This window comes from Carlito syrichta, unplaced genomic scaffold, assembly GCF_000164805.1.
Source record: "Carlito syrichta isolate Samal-C Ts95f unplaced genomic scaffold, Tarsius_syrichta-2.0.1 Scaffold307206, whole genome shotgun sequence".
NCBI lineage: Eukaryota > Metazoa > Chordata > Mammalia > Primates > Tarsiidae > Carlito > Carlito syrichta.
The window spans coordinates 680,524-697,928 of NW_007251302.1; the positions used below are offsets into that span (position 1 = coordinate 680,524).

General features: G+C 39.6%; 1 protein-coding gene across 1 annotated transcript in view; it reads right to left on the reverse strand.

Moving 5' to 3' along the window:
- The window catches only part of AMPH (amphiphysin), a 267,405-nt gene that overhangs the window by 200,251 nt on the left and 49,749 nt on the right, over window positions 1-17,405 (reverse strand). The window contains exon 3 of the mRNA XM_021715589.1: window positions 11,468-11,475. The gene's annotated coding sequence lies outside the window, so the exon portion shown is untranslated. The remainder of the gene's footprint in view (window positions 1-11,467; window positions 11,476-17,405) is intronic.

Here is a 17,405-nt window from a genome sequence, read left to right on the forward strand (position 1 = left end):
GCTGAGGCGGAAGGATCTCTGGGGCCCAGCAGGTTGAGGCTGCGGTGGCTGGGAACATGCCACTGCACTCCAGTCTGGGCGACAGAGTGAGACTCCAACTCAAAAAAAAAAGGCCTCACGTTATTATAAGTCCACTCGAAACACAAGAGCAATAGGATAAAGTGTATGTACACAGACAGTTCTTCTGTTTCATATAGAATTCTGCCCACTGAACGATAAGATGCCTACAAAAATGTCCATAAAAATCTTTCCTTTCTACTTGGCAATGTGGCCCTTCAGCTCCTCCTGTGAAGACATAAAGGCTATTTCTCCATTGCTGAATTTGAACTTGGCCATTTGATTTGCTGTAGCCAACAAGAATTCAGTAAACTACTGACAAGTGAGGCTTGAAAAATCCTTAGTAAGAACATACTTTATATTGCTTGGAAGTCCTGGGCTCACCTCTCTGTGGACAAACAGGCTATTTTGTTGGATAGTGAAACACGTTCAGCCAAGTCATCTCCAATGACCCAACCAATAACAACTCAACCACCAGTCTGTGAGGCCATCTCAGACCATTGAGCCACAGCCTGACGCCAGCAACTTCAGTCGATATCACCCAAGGCAGCCTACATGAGAACTTCCTACTTGACCCATGGAATTGAGAAAAAGACAAATGTTTGTTGTTTTTAGCCACTATGTTTTGGGGTGGTTTGTTACACAACATAAGATAGCTGGCAAAAATATTTAGAAAGTAAAGCCCTGGAGTCTTTGCAGCATTATCAGTAGTGCAATGTGAGTCTGTTAAAGAAGAGTACCTGTTCTAAATGCAGGATAGTAAGCACAGTGTTTGTTTATTTTATTTTGTATTGTTTGTAACCTATCTCATTCCCCGCAGTTTTGAGTTGACTGCCTTTTCTAGGGTGCCTTCCACGGCTAACTGCAGAATCACCTGGTGGGGGGCTTTTAAAAATATTGATGTATTAGACCGATCCTCAGAGATTCTGATTTCCGTGATCTAGGGTGAGGTCAAAGCTTGGCTATTTTTTCCTCTAGAATCAAACCATGAGGGTTTGAATTCCAGCTCTGCCTTGGCGAACTGGTATTTTTTATCACTTGTTCTCTCAAATTTGGGCTATCGGAAGACCTTAAAAAACCATCCATTCATTAAAGAAAATTAACCCTTTCACTGGAAAAAGCTATCATTGATAAAGCATATTAGATTCTCAGCCTTTTCAGAAGCATGCTTTGAATCTTGGCACTTGAAGGGTCAGTAACCAAGACTCTCAGCAGACACATGGTTAAACTCAAGGGGTAGGTCTATGGCCATTGCTAAGTGAGACCTCAGGCAAGTCACTGAACCTCTCCTGTATTCATCTTTCTCATCGGTAATAGGTAGATGTTAAATAATGAACCACGATGCTCCCTTCCAGCCTTGAAAGTATGATCCATCATATCATAGTTATCAACATTCCAAGCTAAATGAAGCTAAATGACCGACACCAGTTCCTCTAGTGAGGTTACACAGCAAGCTGTCTTCCTCCTGAAAAGTGTCATGCTTACAGCCTGAGGTACAAGCACAGGGGTCATGAGTCTGTCACTAGCTCAGTCAAGAAAAACTGAGTGCCAACTTGTGTCAAGCACTGTGCTGAGTACTGCATGAGAGAGAGAAGGCAAAATGCTGGGATTCCTGGGCTCATCATTTTACAAAGCAGTGGAGGAGACAAGGTAAATCCACAAGACTATGGGACTGACAATTGAAGGAACCCTTTTTCCCCTAAAGGAAAAAAGGAAGGTGGAGCCTCTGGGTCTGATGAAGGAAGGTGCAGAGAACAGAATGTCTGTGTCCTCTCGAATTCTATGTTGAAACCCTAATCCCCAGTGCTATGATATTTGTAAGTTAGGCCTCTGGGAGGTGATTAGGTTTAGATGAGATCTTAGGGGAGAGCCCCCATGATGGAATTAGCGCCCTTATAAAAAGAAGAAGACACCAGAGTTTCTTCTCTCTGTTGTGCAAGGTCACAGCAAGAAAGCAACCATCTGCAAACCAGGAAGTGGTTTCTCACCAGACCCAAAATCTGCTGGCACTTTGTTCTTGGATTTGTGAGGGGGAAAAAAAAAAAGGTCTGTTACTTAAGCTATGTAGTCTATGAGATATTTTGATATAACAGCCCAGGCTAAGACAGAAGACTTTTCCAAAAAGGTGGGACTTCAAATGAGGGGCCAAGTAGAAAATAAGATGAGGAAGTGAGATGGGTAGAAATCAAGGTGGAGGAAAAAAAAAAAAAAGAAAGACATTCATTCCACAAATGACAAGGTGAGGCTGGAAGAGAAAAATGAAAAAAGTCAGCAAGGCAAGTACAGAGCAGCCTCCCTAGACAGAAGGAAAAAAATCTTCCTGTTTAATCCTAAGCAAAACACACTGACTGACGCTTTCAATTATTTCCAATAAACCCTGACATTCAGAAGAGAAAAGCCTCATTGTCAGGCAGCACTAGGCAGTTAGCTGTCTGACAGGGTAAGGCTGTGCTAACCGCTCTGTGCTTTCCTTTTCTAATTAAACCAATTAATTTTAAGGCACATCTTAAATTGAGGTGATATTATTCATAATACTCTGACAGCATCATGATGGAATCACTAGTTCCTAAATGTGTTTTATCGCCTACTGGCACAGCTGGAGAGAAGAAGGGAAAAAGTGAAGAGAGATTTAAAGGCCTCTCACACCATTAAAATGACAGATCCAAGGCAGAAGACAAGGCTTCCTAAACACATGAAGGTCTGTTGAGACTCACAGTCTCAGCTTTTGAGGCAATATTGGGCTTATCACATGGACTCATGATTTGATTCCAAAAAGAGGTAGAAGAGAAGGGAGAGGAAAGGAGTAAGGAGACAAATGTGAGTGGAAGGATAAGAGATAGGCGAGACAAAACTAGAAGAATCTATTCTTTGTGATGTGTCATTATAAGAAACCTGCAGCAAAAGGAAAAAATAAACAAAAAACAATGCAAGGGGTATGTCTTCACACCTACTCTCCTCCTTCTTGTTAGGGAGAAAGCTTCACTTGAAACAGAATTTAAACCATCCTTAGTCTCAGGTCCAACTTATTTGAACATTTCTTTAAGTTCTCCTTACCAAGCATACCCACCAATATCTGAATTCAATAGCGGTACCCTGAAGTCAACTACATTTGCACCCAGGTGGGGAGCCCATTATTAAGCATATTGCTTTCCTGTGTGAATTAAAATCTATTTTGTGAGGAAAAGGAATTAGAAAGAGCTAGATTATTTCAGGCTGTGGCTACACATATTAGATGCTCATTAAGTATCGAATGACGAATGAATGAGTGAGTGAATGGAGGAGTGGGTTCCATGGTTTACTGAGGGGCAATTTGTTAACCACACACATAAATATCCCAAGAGAACGACCAATCTCTACTCTAGGGGAGAAGATTTTCTAAATCGATCTTTTTTACAGTCATTTATCCCAATCACTTATTCTCAAATACTATTTTCTAATTTTGTTGAGAAATTACAAGGCCAGACACCAATAATAAACACATAATGATCAAATTATTGCATTTCCCAGCACTTGGTAAGTGTCCACACTACATTTTTCCAGAAGGCTATGAATTCCATAGGGGAAAAGGTCTGAGCTAAGTGACTTTCCAAAAGTCACACAACCAAAAAGTAATATAGTTGGAACTTGAATCCAGGAACTAACCCATAGGGCCCAAACTTCTTAAGCACTGAATTAACTCATTAGTCTGTCTCTTAGAGGACTCAGTAAATATTCATTGAGTCAAAGATTTACACATGATCCATGACTTTAAAACATATCTTAGGAAAAGCAATAATATACATATTTTTAAATGACTTATATTTGAAAACAAAAATAATCCCAAGATTATTAGGAATAATTCTGATTTAGGCATACATTCTGTTACAAAAAACATGGAAAGTCTAAAGAAGCAAAAATGTCTTATAATCTCAACAACCAGCAAAAAACACAATTAGCATCTGGCATTTCCTTATGTTTTTTAACTGCAATTACTTGTTTGTTTATTTTTACACTTCTGAAATCATATTTTCTTAAAATTCTATCCTAAGAATTTTATCACCTCACCACACATTTTCAAGCATCTAAATTTCAATCACTCCATAATATTTTATCGCACGAATGAACTCCGACTAGTATAATCATTACACCAGCTGATCAACACTCAGTTTTGTCTCCAATTTTTTACAATAATAAAATAATGCTTCAGGAGTATTCTCCTACAGATTTCTTTGTTGGTTTCTCCTTTGAATTAAAAATAAATCTTGAGCATTTTTAATTAAATATGTAATTGAGATAAACTATCTCCCCAAATTATGTGAAACTAGAGGCATGACTAAGGTTTCGATGTTATGTGGTTGATATGACTGGCCTGAGACTCCATCACCTAGGGTCTCAGGTGGGGATGAGGAGATAGAACTCCTACATACATCAAGGAGGGATCAGAAACTACAAAGACTGTGGCCTACTATGTGGGGACAGAACAGCCCGACAGAAAAGCCGCTGCACGCCAGGCATGGTGGCTCATGCATATAGTTTCAACATTTTGAGAAGTAAAGGCAAACAAATTGCTTGAGCCCAGGAGTCCGAAACCAGCCTGGGCAACATGTAGAAACCTCATCTCTACAAAATATCAAAAAATTAGCCCGCTGTGGTGGTGCGTGCCTGTAGTCCCAGCTACTCGCGATGCTGAGGCGGAAGAATTCTTGAGCCCAGGAAGTGGAGCCTGCCATGAGCATGATGGTTGTGATCATGCCACCGAATTCCAGCCTGGGTGACAGAATGAGACTCCAATGAAGAGAAAAGGAGAGAGGAGGGGAAGGGGAGGAGAGGGGAGGAAGAGAGGGGAGGGGAGGAGAGGGAGTAAGGGAAGGGAGGGAAAGGGAGGGGAAGGGAAGTGGAGGGGAGGCAGGGAAGGGAGGGGAAGGGAGGGGAGGGAAAGCAGCTACAAAGTCCTCAGTTGGGAAGGCCATGGTCAAATGGACATGGTAAGAAAGCAGGCGCCAGGAACAAGGCACAGGCGCAGGGTAAAGGGCATAGAGTATGTGGTCCTGGGGACTAAAGGACCCAATGGCAACAAGGGGCAAGGCACACCTCAGAGCCACCATCAAGAACCAAGGCTGGCAAAACACCAGAGGCCCTTGAAGATGCTAGGATAATCCCAACCCTCAGACACTCCACTCATTCCAACTAATTAGTGCCCTTAGTAGGGGCAGAAACTGAACTCCAACCTACAAGAAATGGGGAAGTGTCTCTTTTCCAATAGTTTGCCATATTGCCCCTATTCTAAGGCGCCCCTTTGAATTAAGAATGACTATTTGAGGATTGAGGTGGTAAAAAAAAAAAAAAACCTATCACACTTAACTTTTTTCTATAAATATGGACTGTGAAAAGAAAAATTCTTTCCTTCCTGTGATAAATCTTATTTTGTCCAAGTAGATGATTCTTTTATAATATTAGCCAGGCACGGTGGCTCAAGCCTGTAATCCCAGCACTTTGGGAGGCCGAGGTGAAGGGATTGCCTGAGCCCACGGGTTCTACAACAGCCTGGGTAACTTGGAGAGACCTCATCTCTACAATAAATCAAAAAATTAGCCAGGTGTAGTAGCACACGCCTGTAGTTCTGGCTACTTGGAAGGCTGAGGCAAAAGGATCCCCTGAGTCCAGCAGGTTGACGCTGGGGTGGTCATGAGTGTGCCACTGCACTCCAGCCTAGGTGACGGAGTCAGACTCCAACTCAAAAAACAAATAAATAATAAAATATCATTTCATTTGATTTACTATCATTTTATTAGGGTCGCAAACTATGTTACTCCAAGTCCCTATTTTCATGAACTATATTTCTTAAGCTCAGAAGAGTATATAATAGCTTGCTAGGACTGTCATAGCAGAATACCACAGACGGGGTGGCTTAAAAACCAGACACATATTTCCTCACAGTTTTGCAAGCAGGACATCCACGAGCAAGGTACTGGCAGGTTGTTTCCTCTGAGTCCTGGCTCCTTGACTTGCAGATGGCCACCCTCTGGCTGCCTCTTCACATGGTCTTCTTCTCTGCACATGTGCTCTGTGAACCCTAATCTCCTGTTTTTTTTAAGGATTCCAGGCATACTGGATTAGTGCCCGCCCTAATGGCCTCATTTTAACATAATCACCTCTTCAAAAGCCCTGTCTCCAAATACAGTCACATTCTGAGGTAGGGGGTTAGGACTTGAATATGTGAATTTGGGGGATATGATTCAGCCTTTATCCTTGGGAGAGGGGAATGGAAACAGAGAGAGATTGAGCTCCAAGAGTTCTGGGGCCCTCATCTCCTTCAAACCATTGTTCACCCATTCTTATATTTTTCTTACCATTATCAGATTTTTGTAAAAAGAAAAAAGAAAATGCAAATAGACTAAAAACACTGAAATAAAGGTCAAAGCAACACTGATAAAATTACCACTTTCCATGAAAAAATCTAAGAGAGAAGGTATCTGAGTCACAGCTTTCATACAAAAATATCGATTTGAACAGGGACCACCTTTACAAGAAATGTGTCTCACAAAACTCTCCTTTGTCCTAAATTCCCATTGCCTGTTCCTTTCCCTGACTCCTTTTTTAAAAAAAACAAAAGAACTTTTGCTTTATTTGGGACTTGGTTGCCTTGTTACATTTTCTACCTATTAAGTGGTAAAACCTTGAATTGCCTGAGCCTGCGGGTTCGAGACCCGCCTGGGCAACTTGGTGAGACCTCATCTCTACAATAAATCAAAAATTAGCCGGGCGTGGTAGCGCGCGCCTGTAGTTCCAGCGACTTGGAAGGCTGAGGCAGAAGGATTGCCGGAGCCCAGCAGATCGAGGCTGCAGTGGCGGGGAACGGCCACTGCACTCCAGTATGGGCAACAGAGTGAAACTCCAACTCAAAAAAAAAGAGGTAAAACTGATTTGTTGCTATGTCCAAAATAACAATGATGATGATTTTGGGTAAAGCACCTTTAGACAAAGCATCCCATCCTAATGTTATCAATCCATCAAAGACCTCAAATTCTCTTGAAGCTCATTAGCTTTTTTCCCTTTTTTTTTTTTTTTGAGACAGCGTTGTTGCCCAGCCTGGCCTCGAACTCCTGGGTTTAAGCTGATCCTCTGGTCTTAGCCTCCTGAGCCACAGCTTTTTAAAAATACATAACACTGCTGGGCTTCGTGGCTCAGCCTGTAATCCCGCACCTTTGGGAGGCTGAGGTGAGTGGATTACCTGAGCCTGCGGGCTCCAGACCCACCTGGGCAGCGAGACGTCATCTCTACAATAAATCAAAAAATCAGCCGGGCGTGGTAGCGCATACTTGTAATTCTGGCTACTTGGAAGGCTGAGCGGAAGGATCGCTGGAGCCCAGCAGGTCGAGGCTGCCGTGGCCGGGAGCGGCCACTGCACTACAGTCTGGGCGATAGAGTGAAACTCCAACTCAAAAAAAAATACACAAGACTCATAAACAAGGGTACCTGCATAATGAGCATTTGGATACCTAACCCTGAAATGTACCCTACATCTTTAAAATAAAAAAATTAAAAGTAAAAAAACAAATAAATAAAAATACACAAGGGGTAAAATTATTATGGCAATGAATTGCTATCCATAAATCCTTCAGATCATAATCTGTAGGAGTATCTGCCCATGTGGAAATATGCTGTCATCAAATGAATGTTGCTAACTTGAACTCTCAACTGCAGGAAAACTTCTTTTTTTTTTTTTTTTGAGTTGGAGTCTCGCTTTGTTGCCCAGACTGGAGTGCAGTGGCCGTTCCCGGCCACCGCAGCCTCGACCTGCTGGGCTTCGGCCATCCTTCCACCTCAGCCTTCCAAGTAGTCGGAACTACAGGCGCGCCCTACCATGCCCGGCTAATTTTTTTATTTATTGTAGAGATGAGGGCTTGCCAAGTTGCCCAGGCGGGTCTCGAACCGGCAGGCTCAGGCAATCCACTCACCTCAACCTCCCAAAGTGCTGACATTACTTGCTAAGCCACCGAGCCCGGCTAGAAAAACTTCTTATATTGACTGCTTTGCAGTCTACAGAAAAATCTCAAGCTGAAAGTAATTGGAATAATTTGTAAACCGAGAAGTTGGATTGTGTGTTTACACTATGATCCCAACCCCAGTAGTGATACCAATAATAAAACATGACTCTCCTTTTGAATGTACACTGAAAATTTTGACAGCATCTAAAATTTATGTGACAACTGTAACACTCTGACAGATACAAATGGAAATATTAATACATACAATTATTTATATTTTCTCATTATATTTTATTTTGATCTAAGCTTCACTGGCAATACCTCTAAAATTTTACAGATATATTAAACATTATTCCAATTTAATTTTCCCAAGTGTCTTCATGCCTTCCAAGATTTGAAGAAACACTAACTTTAAAATAAAATCAGTTCTTGCTGATTATTATGTGCAAGTGCAAATGCAAATGAAATAAATTTACGTAGACCATTTACATAATGTGTAGTTGCTAATATGTAAAGAATTCTTCCTTCTAAAGTCACTCTGTAATGGATTTGAGCTAATAATATTCATCCAAACTCTGAAACAAATGTGTTATCACACATGACTACCTGAAGAACTGGTTGAGAAGCCTTATTATCATAATATGATTATAATGATTATCTTGAAGTTGCCTTTTGACTTAACAGAAAGAGTACTGCATTTGATTGTTGAAAACTATCACAGGCATGGGGACAGGCACAGCAGTCTACTCTAGGACCATGAATGACTTGACACTTTGTGTCCAGAAGCAAGAATATCTGGTTTGCATTAGGGAACCTGTGCAGCAGAGAACAATGGAAGAGACTAGAGTTGTGAGAGTCAAATCCTGGCACCAGCAGGTCTACCAACATGTAAGAACTGCCCAAGGGAAACCAGATAATTCTGTTACAGATAGCACCAAACAACTGGTGATACAGATGCTATTATTACTGAGTTGTACAGAAACTGATGCTTAGAAAGGCACAAGGTCACATACCTGGCTCGTGATGAGAAACAAGTCCAGATCTATCCAACAACAAAATCCATGTAACTATATTGCCATTAGAAGACATATGTTTTCATATTACACTTTTAAAATGCTAATAGAATCCAACCCTCATCTATTTTTTGCAGATAAACATAGTCTGCATAATATGAACACTGAAAAATAATGTGTGCTGCCTAAGGCAATAGTCTAAAACTCAGAAATGACTTTATGTACAAATATTCTCACCATCTCATCTGTTTCTTTTCTAAAAAGAAAACAAAATGCCTCAAAATTGGTGAACTGCTAAGTATGATGCAACATTATGTGTTTTATCATCATAAAAAGTAAATGTTTAATTACCATACAGTTAAATAATTTCTAGTGCTAGCTAGCATTTTAATATAAGCAGTGTATGTTTATATATGTAACTGTATCTATCTGTACTACAAATATTATATTTGTGTGATTACACATTTGTAGCTTAAGAAAATAAATACCAGCTCAAATTATATGTAAAACAGAACTGCCTGACAGCAGTACCTATCATCAATGCAAAGCATAGTAGAACTGGAACAGGAAAAAAAAATCAAGAAATATATAGAAAAATAATGGTTGGAACAGGGCTGCCTTCATTTTCTAATAAATGGTGTAACCTCTATTTAAAAGTACGAAAAAGCTTTTTTTAAGAAAAAATTTTCAGGGAGGTTAGAATTCAGAATGTCTTGGGATAAAAAGCAAATCCCAGCTTTGACAGGTGGGGGAGATCTAAATAGACTAATTCCTATGAGAAACTGGTTATGAGTGCCATTCTAAATGGGCTGACCCAGCACTAAGGTGATAGAAAAGTGGCATTAATATGTCTTTTGAGATATTAATATTATGTGTATGTTCTTTTTTATTAATATAGTAATAGAAGCAATTTTCATAAAACAGAACACCACAATGTTCCAACTATGTTACATTTGTCAGGTCATAAATTTCTTGGAAAGAAATTGCTAAAACAAATGAATTACACTTCTTCAATCTAAATGGTAATTCTCCATGACAGCACAAATTTTCCTAACACTGTGCTCAGTACAAATGGATGTTCAAGTAGATTATCACCCTGCAGCCTGTCTGGAAATTGCCCTAATGAGTCCTAGAAATTGGAGGTCCAGGACTCCTTGTCTTTTGGAAAGGTTAAATCGTAACCCAAAAGCAACCTTTTGGTAAAGAAAGTATACTCAAAGAAGTAACACAAAGAACAATTTTAAAATAAGTAGTGGATCCCACATTAGCAATGAAGATTTGATGGAGAAGCCATTTCCCCAATTTCTGATTTGTTTTATTTTGCTGAATAGTGAGATGACATCACCATCCAGAATCTAGTTAGATCAGTTGAAATCTGATGCCTGCATCAATTGGAAAAACAGAAACCTCAAGTATTTCAAGTATATGCAGTCATGTACCAAATGAGGACATTTTAGTCAACAATAGACCCCATATATGACAGTTGTCCCATAAGATCACAGTGGTGCTGAAAAATCCCTATGGCTTAGCGATATCGTAGCTGTTGTAGCTTTGTGGCACACCATATCACTCACATGTTTGTGGTGATGCTCATGTAAACAAACCTAGTGCACTCTCAGCTCTGTAAGAGAATAGCACATATAATTGTATATACTGCACAATAATTGATAATAAAATAAATGACTATGTTACTGGTTTATGTCTTTACTTCATTATACTTGTTATCATTATTTTAGAGTATACACCTTCTCCTCATTAAAAGAAAAAAAAAGTTCATTGCAAAACAGACTCAGGTATGTCCTTTGGGAAGTATTTGAGAAGAAGGCATTGTTACCATAGGAGATGACAGCTCCATGCATGCTATTGTCTTTGGAGACATTCCAGTGGGACAAAGTGTGGAGGTGGAAGACAGTGATACTGATGATTCCAACCCTGAGTAACCCTAGGCTTTGTGTGTTTGTGCCTTTGTTAAAAAAAAAAATAGAAAAAAGTTTATAGAATAAGGATAAAAAAACATTTTTGTGCAGTTGTACAATGTTTTAAGTGTTACATGAGTCAAAAAGTTAAAAAATTAAACAGCTTATAAGGTAAAAAGATTATAGTAAGCTAAGGTTTATTTATTATTAAAGAAAGAAAAATGCTTTTTTTATAAATCTAGTGTATCCTGAGTGTACAGTGTTTATAAAGTCTGTCCTAGGCTTTCACATTCACTTACCACTTACTGACTCACCCAGAGCAACCTCCAGTTGTGCAAGGTCCATTCATAGTAAATGCCCTATATGGTATACCATTTTTCTTTCACATAATGTTTTTACTGTATCTTTCCTATGTTTAGATACACACATACTCACGACTGTGTTACAGTGGCCTACAGTGTTTAGTACAGTAACGTGCTATGCAGGTTTGCAGCTTAGTAGCAAAAGGCTGTACCACACAGCCTAGGCTCTATCATGAAGGTTTGTTTGAGTACACCCTATGATGCTCGCACGGTGCTGAAACCTAACAATGCATTTCTCAGAACATATCCCCATCGTTAAGCAATGCATGACTGTACAGGGGATGCAACAATTGAGAAAACAAAAGGGAACAGTGAGCTATTAGCAAACACAGAAGACTGCTCCACACCTGACTCGGAAAGATAAAGAAAGGAGGTGATGTTATTAAGGGGCCCGGGAGAGTCAACGTCACCTGATAGAAGCTGGCACCGTAATAAGATAGTTCATGGAAAACCATTGATAAGCAGTCAATCAAAGTGAAGGGGGAGGAGAGAAATGCCCTGGTTTCTCTCTTCCACCCACCCTCCAGTCTTCCAACAGAGCTTTCTACCAGCCAATCCCAACCTGGGATATGCAGCCTGTAGGGTCCAGCCCAACTCCAACCAAGAAGGCAGAGGAAGTGCAAGGAAGGCATCTGAAGACAAGCAGGCCAAGGACCCATGTGGCATCCAAGCTGCATCACAGTATCACCACCCTCCACTCTCAGGAAGAGCTTTTCTGTAACTTGCCTTGGTGTGATGCCATCAGCCTATACCAAGAGAACGAATACATTACTGTTATTGACAAAATGGTGTAAGATTGCTAGTCATTACAGTCGCATCTTATTCGGAAGACTCAGAAGAGGTTTTTCTGCTGTTCTCAGTACCAAAATATTTGTACTCCCATTAAGTAACGAGGGAGATGGGGGCTTATGGACACTGGGCTGTGAAATAGCTCTGGTTTCCTGTGTCACACTCCCAGTCACAGCTAGACTGGCTCAGCCTCAGCCTTGCTTGTGCTGTTTCTACTTTTTCTTATTTTCCCTATTTTTAATATTTGCTATGCTATACTTCTTATATTATTGTAAGCTGACCTAAATAGTTTATGAATTAAGGAAGAAAGACATGCATAAACGTATACACACATACATGCACTCCTATAAGTGGTATGTGTGCCTTATTTTGAAGACATGCTAATAGTAACCATAATAAAATACAACATAAATCCATAGCATGAGCTTTGGCAGCCAACCAAACTGAGTTTAAACCCTACATTTGTCAGACATGGAGCAAATATTTATTCTATGTTTTTAATTTACTTTTTAAAAATACAAAATAAGCCGGGTTCAGTGGCTCAGTCTGTAATCCCGCACCTTTGGGAGGCTGAGGTGAGTGGATTGCCTGAGCCCGTGGGTTCGAGACCCACCTGGGCAACTTGGCGAGACCTCATCTCTAAAATAAATCAAAAATTAGCCGGGTGTGGTAGCGCGTGCCTGTAGTTCCAGCTACTTGGAAGGCTGAGACGGAAGGATCACCAGAGCCGAGCCGGTCGAGGCTACGGTGGCCAGGAGAGGCCACTGCACTCCAGTCTGGGTGACAGAGTGAGACTCCAAATCAAAAAAAAAAAAAAAATACCTAAAATTAACTTTTAAAAAATTTATTGATATAGAATAGCTGTAAGTATTTTGGGGGCATATGTAATATTTCAATATATCTATACAAGTGTAATGATTAAATCAGGACAACTGGGATACCCACAACTTCAAACTACCTTTTGATATTGTTAAATGTTTATGCATTGCATTGGTGACTAGAAAGTATAAACTTTTCATGTTTGTGTAGTCAAATCTATCAGTCCTTTGTGGATTCTTGTACAGACAGCATGCTTAAGAAGCCTTTCCCTATATTAAAATGAGATCAATATTAATTTATATTTTCCCCTGTTTGTTTTACAGTTGATTTAAATAAAAATACTTAATGTTTTGAAGCATAATGATAATAATAGCAAACAATTTTATGGAACCTGCTTTGTGTCAGATACTATTCTAAACCTTAGTTCTAAACAATAACTAATATAGTAACTAATTTAATGTTCACAACTACCTAAGGGAGTAGCTACTATTATCATCTTCATTGTATAGATGAGAATGTAGAAGCATATAATGGTGAAGTAACTTGGTCAAAGTCACACAGTTAGTAAGTGGCAGAGCCAGGATGTGGATCCAGGTCTTACATAGATTCTCAGTGCTCAAACATAATGCCATTCTGCCTCTAGAGCAGATTTGGATATTAAGTATAAGGCAGAGATGTCAAGTTTTGTTTGTTCTTCCCTGAATCGCTAACAATCTTAGCAATGTTAATGAATCATCTTTATTTCCCACAATGATGATGCCAACTTTATCACCTATAGTCTCATTTGCTTTGACATCGCATATGCACCAGACGACAGAGATGAGGCAGTCTGTTATTCCCATTGCACACTTACAAATCCAATAACTAAGACAACTGAGAGGTGATTTATCAAAGTCCCCCCACTGGAGACTTCTGCCCCCCACAGCAGCTGGCCGGCAGACCATGAATCAGTCTCTCCAGTGGCCCCACTCAAACAGCAGGATCCTCAAGACACAAATGAACACTCAGAACAATGCTAGGAATTAGAATTTCAGCCAAACTATTGCTCTCTCATTAGGATTTTCTCTAATTACAAGATTTAGGAAGCTGAAATGAGATTCAAAATTGCAGCTGGTGTTCTCACAGCCTTTGCCATTTACAAGGGAGACAAAATGGCTGTTCTGAAAAATGTAACAAACAAATAAAAGAACACATATTACAAGGATAAATATTTAGGGATAAACAAAAGAACAATAGGAGTGTTTACCAACATTATGTTCATGTGGCAGGACAACAGAAAAATTTTTTAGCCTATTTGTTCTAGGTTTTCCAAATTGATCACTTATTACTATTACCGGAATAAAAATTATTATTAAACATTTTATCATGACAGAATAGTGAGAGTAAACCCAGATCCTAGGTTTCTTGTTGCACCCTTTTCAAAAAAATCATTTATTTGTTTATTTTTAGTTGGGGTCTCACTTATTACCCAGGCTGGAGTGCAGTGGCACAGTCATGGCTCACAGAGCCTCGACTTCCTGGGCTCAGGCAATTCTTCTGCCTCAACTTCCTGAGTAGCTAGGGCTACAGGAGGACACCACCAAGCCTGGCTAGTTTTTTGGTGTTGTTGTTGTTGTTGTTTTAATTTTTTGTACAGACGAGGTCTCGCTATGTTGCCCAAGCTGGTCTTGAACTCCTGTTTTCATGCAATCCTCTAGCCTCAGCTCCCAAAGTGCTAGGATTATAGGCATGAGCCACCTTGCCCAGTCTCTGTTGCATCCTTCATCTGTACTTTCAACCTACTCTGTATAGACCTTCTATTGAGCACTGGAGATATGTATTAAACAATGTTTAGTCTTATCTATAATAGTTTGATTTTTTTAACCTGGAGAGTACAGTCATGAATATTTGTGGAAGTAAATACTAATTTTTCAAATGTTTATGAATATACAAAACGGAGAGTGTACATTACATGTCAAAGTCAGGATTCCAAAGGAAGTCTTCGAAGGCCATCTTGAAGCTCTGCACTCTGACTGTCCCCACCTCTCCACCACCATCAGGCTCTGCTACACACCTTCACTCTGTTTTCATGGGCTACTCCCCTGGGATCAGAGCCAAACAGAGGAAGCACTACCCTGCCTGTCCTGGTAGGGATACAGTGGTAAAGGCACTTCATGACTTTCTCCACCCATTGTTGTAGTCTTTATTCAATAACTCTCTTAAAAGCAACCTTCTAAGTTGGCAAAGATTTTATAAGCCTCTGAGCTAGACGACCACTAGGCTAACGTTCTTAAACACCTGTTGAGATGTGGTGCTGTGGAAAGAAGGTCACAAGCTATAAATGGCAAAACTGATACCTAAAACACCTTCACAACATGCTCTGCAGTGACCATCAATGCTGGAAGATTCCAAACCTTCCAAAGGAGCCCAGAACCACTTTGGAAAGGGCTAATTTTAAAAAAAAGAAAAAAGATAGAAACAAACACACAAAACAAAACAACTTCTTAATATTGAGCTCCACAACTCATGCTTGTAATTTTTCTTTATTGGTTCCCCTAGTTCATCTCCCCAGGGTAGAACTAATCCCTTCTCCACACAACAGCTCTTCATATGTTTGATTTAATATCCTCAGATATTAAATTATGGCAGTTTTCCTTACAACGTGTTCCTGTTCTGTCTTCGTTATTTTTTCTGGTTTTCATACTTATCGACCTGAGAATACCTAGAATGAACCATCTGGGACCTTCCAGGAAGTCATTTGAAGTGTGAATTAGAGGCCTAGACAATCATGATCTTTGTCTTATTTATCAGAGAATATAAGACAAAGGCAAAAGAGTGCAGCATGGAGTTGCTCACTGTTGCTATGCGTTTTATTTCTGAAGAAAAAGGCTTAAAAAACCAGACAGAAGTCATAGGTCCATGCCTGAGAGATCTCACTTAGGTCTTTACTGTGTCTAGCACAGGGGCAATGTGTCAGATATGTGGATATGAACCAAGAGTGAGAATCTAGACTCTCCCATGCGACAGTTGTGTGATCTTAGGCAAGTCATTTAATTTTGCAGCAAGTGGTCTACTCATCTATAAAATGGAAATGATAATATCTAACTGACATAGTAGCTTTGAGAAAATAAATGAAATAATGCATCTAAGGCTCATAATATATTCTCCATAACTAACAGTGATTATTACTATTTCTTAAAGAAGTTTTATGAAGAAATACAAAAGATTATCAGAGATTACTATGTATACCTACATGGAAACAAACTTTATAACCTAGATGAAATGGAGGACTTTCTGACATCACACAACCTCCCCAGGTTAAAACAAGAAGACATTGAGACACTAAATAGACCAATAACAACCCAGGAAATTGACTCTGTCATACAAAAACTACCTACAAAATAAGCCCTATACTGGATGGCTTTCCAGTAGAATTCTACACAACATACAAGGAGGAGCTGATACCAATCCTATTGAAAGTATTCCAGGCAATTGAGAAAGATGGAATTCTCCCCAAATCATTTTACGAAGCTAACATTACACTGATACCAAAACTGGGTAAAAATCCAACAAAGAAAGAGAACTACAGGCTAATATCCCTTATGAACATATACAAAACTCCTCAACAAGATTCTAGCAAATCAGATCCAAAAACACATCTCAAAAATAATCCACCATGACCAAGTAGGCTTCATCCCCAGGTTGCAGGGCTGGTTCAACATTCACAAGATCATAAGTGCAATTAAATACATTAACAGATATAAAAACAAGAACCACATGATTATCTCATTAGACGCAGAAAAAGCTTTTGATAAAATCCACCATCCCTTCATGATAAAAACCCTCAAACTCCTAGGTATAGAAGGAATATAACTCAAAATAGTAAGTGCCATCTATGACAAACCCACAGCAAACATGTTGCTAAATGGACAGAAACTAGAAACATTTCCCCTGAAAACTGGAATAAGATAAGGCTGCCCACTCTCACCCACTTGTTCAATATTGTGTTGGAAGCCCCAGCTCAGGCAATTAGACGGAGAAGGAAATCAGTGGTATTCAAATAGGAAAAGAGGAAGTCAAGTTATCCCTCTTTGCTGATGATATGATTCTATACCTTGAAAATCCAAGAGAAACAGTCAAAAACCTGCTTGAATTGATAAAGAACTTTGGCAAAGTCCCAGGGTACAAAATAAATGTGCAAAAGACAATTGCATTCCTATACACCATCAACAAGTAGGCAGAGACCCAAATTAAAACCACAATCCCATTCACAATAGCCACCAAAAAAATGATATACCTCAGCATCTTCCTAACCAGAGAAATGAAAGACCTTTACAATGGGAATTACAAAACACTGCTCAAAGAAATCCAAGAAGAAACAAACAAAAAAATATTCCATGCTCATGGATAGGAAGAATCAACATTGTTAAGATGTCCATCCTACCAAAGGCAATCTACAGATTCAATGCAATACCCATTAAGTTACCAACATCACTCTTCTCA